Source organism: Electrona antarctica, assembly GCF_951216825.1.
Source record: "Electrona antarctica genome assembly, chromosome: 19".
Taxonomy (NCBI): domain Eukaryota; kingdom Metazoa; phylum Chordata; class Actinopteri; order Myctophiformes; family Myctophidae; genus Electrona; species Electrona antarctica.
In genome coordinates this window covers 16,988,322-16,998,060 of record NC_136800.1, presented here as the reverse complement: position 1 = coordinate 16,998,060, position 9,739 = coordinate 16,988,322, and positions in this window count along the sequence as shown.

The following is a 9,739-nucleotide window of genomic DNA, read 5'->3' as shown; positions in this document are numbered from 1 at the left end:
ATACAGATTAGTTCAAATGTTTACATTTGAAATCATCAAAGGATTGCGACAAAAACAAAAAGGTCTCCATGAATTCAAGGCTTCATGGGGCGTGTAATTGATATAAAATAAGTACTAAGAAAATAAGCCTTTGTAAGAGCAGTCACAGTAGGGTGACACTGTTGCACTAAGATAGTGTAGTATACTGTAGATGCAGAGCTGCTGTAAATATTTGTCCGTGTGTCTGCGAGTGGTTTACTTTCTGCCAAAGAGGAACTAACATGTAAGCTGATCCATAGTCTGTATTTAACGACGCCTTCAGCCCCTCGGGGCATCGAGCCTGGCTGGCACGGCAGTCTTGCGAGAGCAAAGGGTCAAGTGGCCCAATGAACCCGGTGTGTCATTACAAAGGGAAGTTCAAGTTGTCAGAAGTGTGGGAAAAGGCCGCCGATATGTTGCTACCAACACGGTAAAAAAAACACGGATTGGCAATTCCGTACATACACTACTAGAAAAAACAAGAATTGATGACATAGTCATAATTACCAGCTGCTTTATTATATATGCAGAATTGTGGGTGAAATAACTAGTGGGTTGTTGTTGCAACTTGCTGGCTACAATGCAATGCTATCCCATTCGCTGAGAGGTCGGCTAGAGGCAAAAAGTGTCTGGTTGCCTAGAGACGAGGCAGCCAATCAGAAAGATAGGTGACTACTGCAGCCAATGAAATGATAAGTTGCCACTACCAACCTGATAGAAAGTAGACCAGCCTGCTTCGCAGCTGTTAAAATGTAAATCTGTTTAATGCGAATATATTACACTACTACTGTTTTGACCACGACGGAGGCATGGCTTTCACTAGTGTATGTACGGAATTGCCAATTCGTGTTATTTCACCGTGTTTGGGTGAAATGAAATCGGGTTGACATTATTTACGATTGTGTGCTATTGGGTTACACCTCGGATGGGGCTGAGTCGGCTCGATGGAACTTCGCACCGTTCGCCACGGCTTTAACTTGCTTGGTGGTGGCTCTCGTGGCTCAAGTTCGCTTGAGACAGCACCCCTCCGTCTATGGGGAGGATTTCAGTGTAATATGTATGGATTTTGGGGTTTTCTAGTAGTGTATGTACGGAATTGCCAATCGGTGTTATTTTACCGTGTTTGAGTGAGACCGGGTTGGTTGTTACAGAACCCTGCGGTGAAATCTGATTCTACTTCAGAAATCAACGTTTTAGATGGATTGATTACTGTTGAGGGGTATAGCCTATACGATGAATGGATCGCTGTGCTGTCTTCCATTTCAGCCTCTGTCTCGTAAGGGTATGGCCCCATGAATATCCAAGTGACACTTGAGGAGAGAGAGATAGGCCTGCTATCGGCGAGAGACGGGGATGGAGGCTTGGCCTGGCACGATTATTACATAATCGTTTGATCACAATGATTTGACGTGATCACAATTAGTTTGCATGATCATCAATTGTTTCCATTCATCTGTAAAAAATTAATTATGGAAATAGCCAATCTATAATCTCACAACGCAGCGCAGTTGTAGTGGAAATGTAGTGGAGTCAAAAGTAAAAATATTTGTCTTAGAAATGTAGTGCAGAGAAAGTCATGAGCCTGAGAGCTTCAAAACATACAAATACTCAAGTCAAATTCAACTACTCAAAACATTTACTCAAGTAACAGTACTCAAGTAAATGTACTTGGTTACTACTGTCCACCACTGGTCACAACGACACAGAAAGAGAGCTGGGGGGTGGTGGGGGTGGAGGGGTTGCATAAAACGAGAGAGAAAGTGACAGGTGCAGAAAAGAGGCTTGTACAGAAATACCACCAAAGAAAAGGAGCAAATACGGACGAGGGGCACGACAAAGAGAGACACGTTGTTGTAGATGAGGACGGTGGACCAAAAATAAAATAACCCGCAAATGTGTTTAATGCCACGCAATTACGTGAGCCAAAATACCACGGGCCAATTTGCCGATTGCCCGCCTCGGACTGAAATATCATTGAGTCGGCTCAGTCGGAGCTCAGCGTGAGTAAGCATCTCGTTATCTCCTTCATGCAGCCAGCTCTGTCGGATTAACATAATTGCGGAGCAGTCTGGACACCCAGAATACTCAAATCTAATATGCAATACATGTACATCACATTGCCCGCTAAGCTGCCTGTCACTCTCTGCGTGTGTGTGTGTGTGTGTGTGTGTGTGTGTGTGTGTGTGTGTGTGTGTGTGTGTGTGTGTGTGTGTGTGTGTGTGTGTGTGTGTGTGTGTGTGTGTGTGTGTGTGTGTGTGTGTGTGTGTGTGTGTGTGTGTGTGTGTGTGTGTGTGTGTGTGTGTGTGTGTGTGATAGTATACAGTATGAATATATCCCCATACGGTCAGCATGTGAGACTTTGACTCACATGTTATTTAAACACCCACTGACCCTCTTGAGTAAACAGGCACATAGGGAAGCAAGACTAGGGAAATATTTAAGAGAGCAAGAAAAATGGGTCAGACAACAGGAGTAAAAAAATAAATCAAAAATACTACCACTCCAGGCGGTAGTCTGACTCACAAAAAGGACACAACATGAGCTCCTCTCCAATGACCTCTTATTGCTGGGGAAGGATACAGTGCTGTCAGGCCCCTGCAGCCTGTGTCGCAGATATACAACACAAGCACACAGTGCCAAGTGAAGGCAGGGGCCAACATCCATCAAGATCCACTTTACAGAGGAAGTCCAAGTGGATTTGCGGGCCAAATCCAGGACATTTATAGTGCAGGATTAAAAACACACCCACTCGTTAATTTGATACTACTACGACTGTACGACAGCCCTGGTTAACAAATCGTTCTGCTGGCAAATGGGGCGCAATTAAGAAAACAAACAATGTTATGGTATGTGCACTGTGCAGTGGCCTGTAAATGAAAACTGAGGTGATCGAGAAAAATTAAAGCCTTGAAGCAATCAGTCCTTCACTGAGGGCTAATTCATCACACGACCATGGGCTCAGAGGAAATTACTGATTTTCATCTGAAAATAACAAATTTTCAGTTGAAAATCTGTTATTTTTAATCCTCTTGAAAAATAACATACCTATTCTGGGGTTAGATTTGCAAAAGAAAACGTGTTGCGATGCATTGCATTGTGATCTTGTAGATTTGCTTAGGAGAAGATATGTTGTGTAGACGGAGGGGGCCTAGTTGCCCTTGGGAGTCAACAGAGTAGAGTAGAGTAGAGTGTAGAGTAGTGTAGAGTCAACTAAGTATAGGGCCCTCTGTATAGTAGTATAGGGTTCTGTTTAAGAAGTTTTAAGCCCTATTCTAAAATGTTTGTCTATAATGACATGACCACAGTCCTCAGTGGTAATACAATCACAGAAAACCATGATGTGCCGAATCATGTTTTTCAGTTGAAAATCAGCTATTTTCGTACAATGAAGTATAAAAGTGGTTTCATGTAGTAGTTGTTTGGCGTTGTGCTTAGACCTTCTCCCCATATGTTTGTGATGTAACGACTCATCAGAAAGGTACAAAAACGAGGAACACTCGCATACTCGCAACAAACTTCCAATTGTAAGCATAAAAAGCAGTTTTCTTATTCCCAGTCGCACTTCACACAGTCTCAGATTCAGCAGTACGATTGTACGGTAAACATGAAATTGGTTCTGCATGCATGTGTGCCACTGCCAGAGATCAATGATGCAAGTTTGCTGAAATAATTCCCTAGCCTTGGCGTAACCCCTGGCAATGCTCTGTGACTAATCCATTGGCTTTATACGTGTGTGTGTGTGTGTGTGTGTGTGTGTGTGTGTGTGTGTGTGTGTGTGTGTGTGTGTGTGTGTGTGTGTGTGTGTGTGTGTGTGTGTGTGTGTGTGTGCGGCGGTAACTGAAGTAAGTTGGAATTAGATGCTTTCGATTGGTGTCTTTAGCTCTCATCTAAGTCGCGGTTTTCCAAGTGGCCATTTTGTGATATACTCCAAGTAAGGGTTCTGTTTCACTTCACGTAGGATGCAAAATGGTGCAATAAATTAACCAGAAAGCAGAAAACCAGAGAGGCACTACATAGAGCCACTGTGACATACAGTACACGAGGTGGTGCATGTAAGGGTGTGCTCACTGTGCGGTTAGCCCAGGAAGATAAAAACATGTATTTCATAGGATTTTACTGTATAGTCTTTAGATGCAGTGGGAAGGAATGTATGGTCTTTTATGAGAGAGAGAGAGAGAGAGAGAGAGAGAGAGACGCTGTGTTGCTGATGTGATGAGGCTTTACTCCTGAGCCCATATTACTGTCTCACTACCTCACCCTAGCTGGCTGTGAGCACACTGAGCCTAAAACTGATCAAAGACAATCTGCAACAATATGCCTCTGTCCAGCAGCTTGCTGTGTCAAATTGGAATATATTGGATTTGTGGATGCTTTGACCATGTGAGACCACTGACACACCAACTTTCTTAACTTCTGTGTCAGCATACATTGAATGTCATTGTCTGTTTGTTTGGCCATATTTTGTACATAAGCATTTTCCTGTAAATTTTCTCCAAAGTCATTAAAACATAAAAAGTACTTTTTCCACCAATCTAGTGCGTGTAGTCTACTTCAAATGACTTCATGGACATTTTCAACCAGCAGATGTCCTACCCGACACTAGAGTCTATACATATCCCTGTGGAAGAGCAGGGAGACCACCTCCAGCTGCTGCAGATGTGCTTTTATTATTACACGGCTTACGGTAGTTCAGTGCACAATTCTGACCGGTCAATCGCAGCATTCTGTGGTTGTTTCTCAATAGCAGAACACTGCTGTGAAAAACAGACTTGCAATCAGCACATTCACAACGCCTGCGGCAACTGTCAAATGGACGAAATTTCAGTTTTCTCCAGAGACTAAGTTATTTTCAGTGAACATTTGTCAAAAGTAGCTGATCTAAAAGTGCACAACGCGTTGTGAGCTTATAGATCATCGGCTACGTTCGGCTCGGAGAGACTTGGTGTAGAGGGAACACGAACGATCGATTGATCAAGTTATGTGGCGGATGGGTGGGCTCTTTCAAGATTATTAAGGGGGGGGCCTGATCCACAAAAAGGGAACCGCTTTTTTACGTTATACTTTTGGGCTAAACCACCCAAGGAAAATGTTGGTGTTTTCAGAGTCTGTTTGTCTCATAACTCTGTGCTGTTGCTGATCATGTCAGACAGGTTGGGAGGAGGCTGGGCGGGTGAAGACAGCATCCATGTATGGATGGGTTTATCAAGACAGAGACATGTGTCTCATTACGGCGACATGAGTTAGGGGAACGAGTCGGCTATCCTGTTCCACGTCGTGACCCCTCACCTCTTGTTGCATACGTACGGCATCCAGTTGCCCAATCGGCCTGGCAGGCCTTGAGACGTAGCCTATAACCCTTAGCATGTGACACTCTCTGGTATGTGCACGGGGTGGCAGTGGCTTAGGGGTAGAGTGGCCGGTAGAGCAGCTGGATGGGAACCATGGGGTTCCCAGTTCGATCCCAGGCTCCCCCAGAGTTAGTGTCGGAAGTGTCCTTGAGCTGAACCCCTAATATCTCCCGATGTGCAGGTTGGTTCCTTGCATGGTTTCCTCCACCATCGGTGTATGAATGGGTGAATGATGCACAATCTAAAGCGCCTTGGATAAAGGCGCTATATAATTGCACCATTATACCAATTACCACATATTGTGATGCAGGGTTATTGCACAGAGCTTGACAAACATGCACCTTTAATGGTAATCGTAATTGCGTGTGTGTGTGTGTGTGTGTGTGTAGTATATACACACAGAGAAACCCATGCAGCATATGACATAAATATCTATGACGATATGACACCAGGTAGAGGGGGACATACTGTCTGTACCACCCGTAGAGGGTCACATACTGTCTCTGCATCCTAATAAATAATCGGCTCTTTGGCTATCAGTGTGTTTAAGACTTAACTCTTTATACTGTCTGCTGCTGCCACACTCCTTACTGTAGCAGTTATGTGTTATGCCGAGAGACGGTAAACAATTCATGCATGTTATTTCACCCCCAAGAGTGCACTCTCAAACGTAAACGAACACTCAAGATTATTATTTATTTTTGCTTACACCTCCTCGCGTCTCTCACCCCACGCCCATCCCTCCCTAGTCCCTACATGAGCGCAGATAGCGATAAAACACACATGCGCGCACACACGCGTAGACAGGATCCATTCCTGATCCTCCTGAGTGTCCTATTTGAGTGGTCTAATGCTGCAGTAGTCCTCCCATACCAAGGGTCTGTTCCTGCCGTTTAGGGATCTCCGGCATGGCACGTGTTTGGTGGCTATGGGACCATGATACGACAAAGGTCAAGCGGGGAACTAACTTAACATGGGGACACCGCCAACTATTCATAGACAGCATATTCAGAGTCTGGTGGTGGAGCTCATTCCTAGTTTGGTGGTTTATTAGCACCACAAATAACATTACCTCTCAGTCCAACACCCAATACATGTGAGGAAAATGCTTAGCAGAACCTTCAGAAGTTCAGTGGCTATAAATTGTTGCCAACCGCCGAACCCCCCTCCTCCATTATGTCCATATAATACTAGTACAAAATACCTAGGCGTGCAACAGTTAATTGAACAAATAACTTTAATAGATTATAAAAAAATAATAATTGATTTTAATAAGAAATAATAAAAAAAAATGGGAGGGATTATTATTTATATATTATTTATAAACCTTTGTAGATAGGCTGCACTCTGACAAAGTGTAAAATACTTCAGTTAATGGATTTAGTCGATTATAAAAAATCTAAAAAAAAAGAATTCACGTTGATTTGTTGATATACAAAAAAATACAATGTGCATCTCCATTAGTCGATCATTCGGGAAAAGTGATCAATAGAATACATGCTAAGAAATGAAACGACAGCTGCTGTAGCCCTACAAATAACCATTCCCTCACAAATAAGGACCAATGACACGATTGTAGTAGCCATGTCATCACAACCCACATGCGATCTCCAGCATAGTGTGGAAATGGATACGCCTAAACGCCATGGGAGCCAGAGCCAACATAATCTAATGGAGACATTTCTCTTCATGCAGCTGTTGGTGGGATAAAGGGTCGAATCCCCTCCACCTAAAGAACATTTGTAACAGTCATCGTCAGGATCAGTAAAAAGCAACTGGAAGACCAGACCAACAAGGAGTTCTGGAGTCCCAAAGTGATGAGCATTTGGCCTCATTTGGCAACTCCAAGGACAAAAGATCATATTCATATTAACCATTTGAAAAATAAATCACCACTAACTTACAGTACAGTATTTACGATATCCAAGAACATGCTAGGCACCGTTAGCCTGGTTAACCCCCTTGAAATCAATGTCCAACTGTTACTTTTCAAAAGCATCAAGTAGCAGATCCCCAAGCTTGAAACGCGGCGCGAAGCGACATGTTTCGAGCCTCCTTTTGAGCTTTCGAGCTTGCTTTTGTGCGACACTGCAGTATGATCAACAGGGTATTAATTTACGAAAAAGCATGAAAGGTTTCTGCCCGATAGTTACGATTTTCTCAGCAAATTGGAGCCTACCTTTAACGTGAAGGATGGGTGGCTCTGCTTCGCACTGTAAACGTGTGTTTGTGTGTAGGACTGCAGTAGGCTCGTGTTCATCAGGTGCAGTAATTCAGCTAGTGAAGCTGTGGCACGCATGAACATTTATGTTAAAATAATATGTAGGCCTTTAAAAAAGAAAAGAAAAACATCTATCAACCTTTCAGAATCCAGTTTGAGAATCAATGGTTTAGCGATACTAAAATGATGAACCCAAGCTAATAATTCCTGGCCCCCAAAATGGATCATGGACCATTATTTTGCAAAACCCTCATTCTTTTTTTGTTAATTTAATGCTGTATTCATAATTTCCACAGAGACAAATGTATGCAAATATGTTCTAACAGAGGCAGATGTCTGCAAGGTGCGCCGGCCTTTGAAGCGGTATCACCAGATGTTTCCTCATCAGGACCTTGTGGGCTCAAAGCCAGGACGTCCTGCGGTGTTTAATGATGGCGGTTCGCTCCTTTTTGGCTGTAGATCTTCTAGTCATTCCACACACATATTCTATACACTCCAAATACGAACCTAAACTGTATTCTCTGTTTTAATAACCGATCGATCGGATGTAATTGTGCCGTGGCATTTTTTTTACTCCTCTGTGATTTGAGAGTCTAATTTGTGCCACTTTGCTCACCGAAAATAACTGACGTGATGCGGTTCGTCGTTGACTTGACTATCTGTTTTATATTGCAAGCGACGGTCGACAAATTTGGCTTTCTGTAGCCTATGCGACTCAGTCCCAGAGGTGATACGTAGCTACACAGTAGAATCCTTTGTGTGTATTTTACTCAGAAAGAGGTTCCATTTCTACTACACTCTTCTGAGTTTTTACCGTGTATTAAGGCTTTTTTGGTGGATCAACAGTCAATAATTTTTAGATTTTAGCGTTGACTATTCAAAAATAGCAGATATGCAAGGTCACAACACAGTGCCACGCTGCGAGCTTGTACATCTGCTATTCTTTTTTATATTTTAATGTTGAAGCAAACATTGCTGTATTCTGACCAGATACCCAGCGTAATAACCAATGGAGAGGTCAGTGATCACATGCTCCTGTGTAGTGCCTGTGGAGTGTGGCAGGACCCGCTGCCAGCAGAGCTCAGCCATATGCTGCTGGCCAGTGGTGGAAAGTATCTCAATACCTTTACCTTTACTAGTACTGTGCCTATGTGCAATTTTGAGGCATATTATACTTTAACTTGAGTATTTCCACTTTTTAAACCACTACATCTCAGAGGCAAATATTGTAATTTTTTACTCCACTGCAATTATTTGACAGCTTTAGTTAGGCTACTAGTGACTTTGTAGGTTTAGATTATTAATAGACAATTAGACATACATTAACCACGCCAGTCGTATTTTATACTTTTGACTATTCCAAAATAGATCTACAAGCTCACAATACTATTTGCAAAAGAGTTGGACAATTCTTAAGACTTTTACATTTGTTAAGTACAAATTTTAATCCAGCAGTTGTATTTGTAACAGAGTATTTTTACATTGTGGTATTGCTATTTTTACTTAAAGAATCTTCTTCCACCACTGGTTATTGGTGAGCCGCCGGGCACACAGCCTCACCAATAATGTGTCCTCCGCACAGATCCACCTCCACTAGAGATCACTTCTGGGCTAATAGACGAGGGACGGTAAACTCCCAACGCGTAAACACACACCAACGCCCGCACAGACAAACCACACGCATTGTCATCAGCACAGCGCACATACACCTAGTGTGTGATTGTGAGTGTGCATGCACACACGCACGCAGTCACAGTCAGGAATAAATCCTGTTGCTTTAAACTGAGAAGCTGCCCTGCTCTCCTCCCTACTATATCTCAGGGAAGAGCCAAGCATGTCTCTCTCAATTAAATACTGGCGTTTCCTTTTAGAAAGGAGCCTATGAGAGCAGTTCATTGTTCTTGCAGGTCAATGTCAGACAGCACAGACTGTCCTGGATGTTCTCCAGAGGCACTATGGTGGGGGTGGAGGGGATTCAGGATGGCTGTGTCACTGTGTCAGGCTGTTTGTCCATCCCCAAACAACATACTGTATCTGGAAAACTACTGCTTGGATTGCCATGCAATAAGCTCTATGCACATTGGATATACCGCTTCCTACTTCCGGGCCTCTTCCGACTTCCTTCACAGGTGTTACCGATTATACTCTGTTC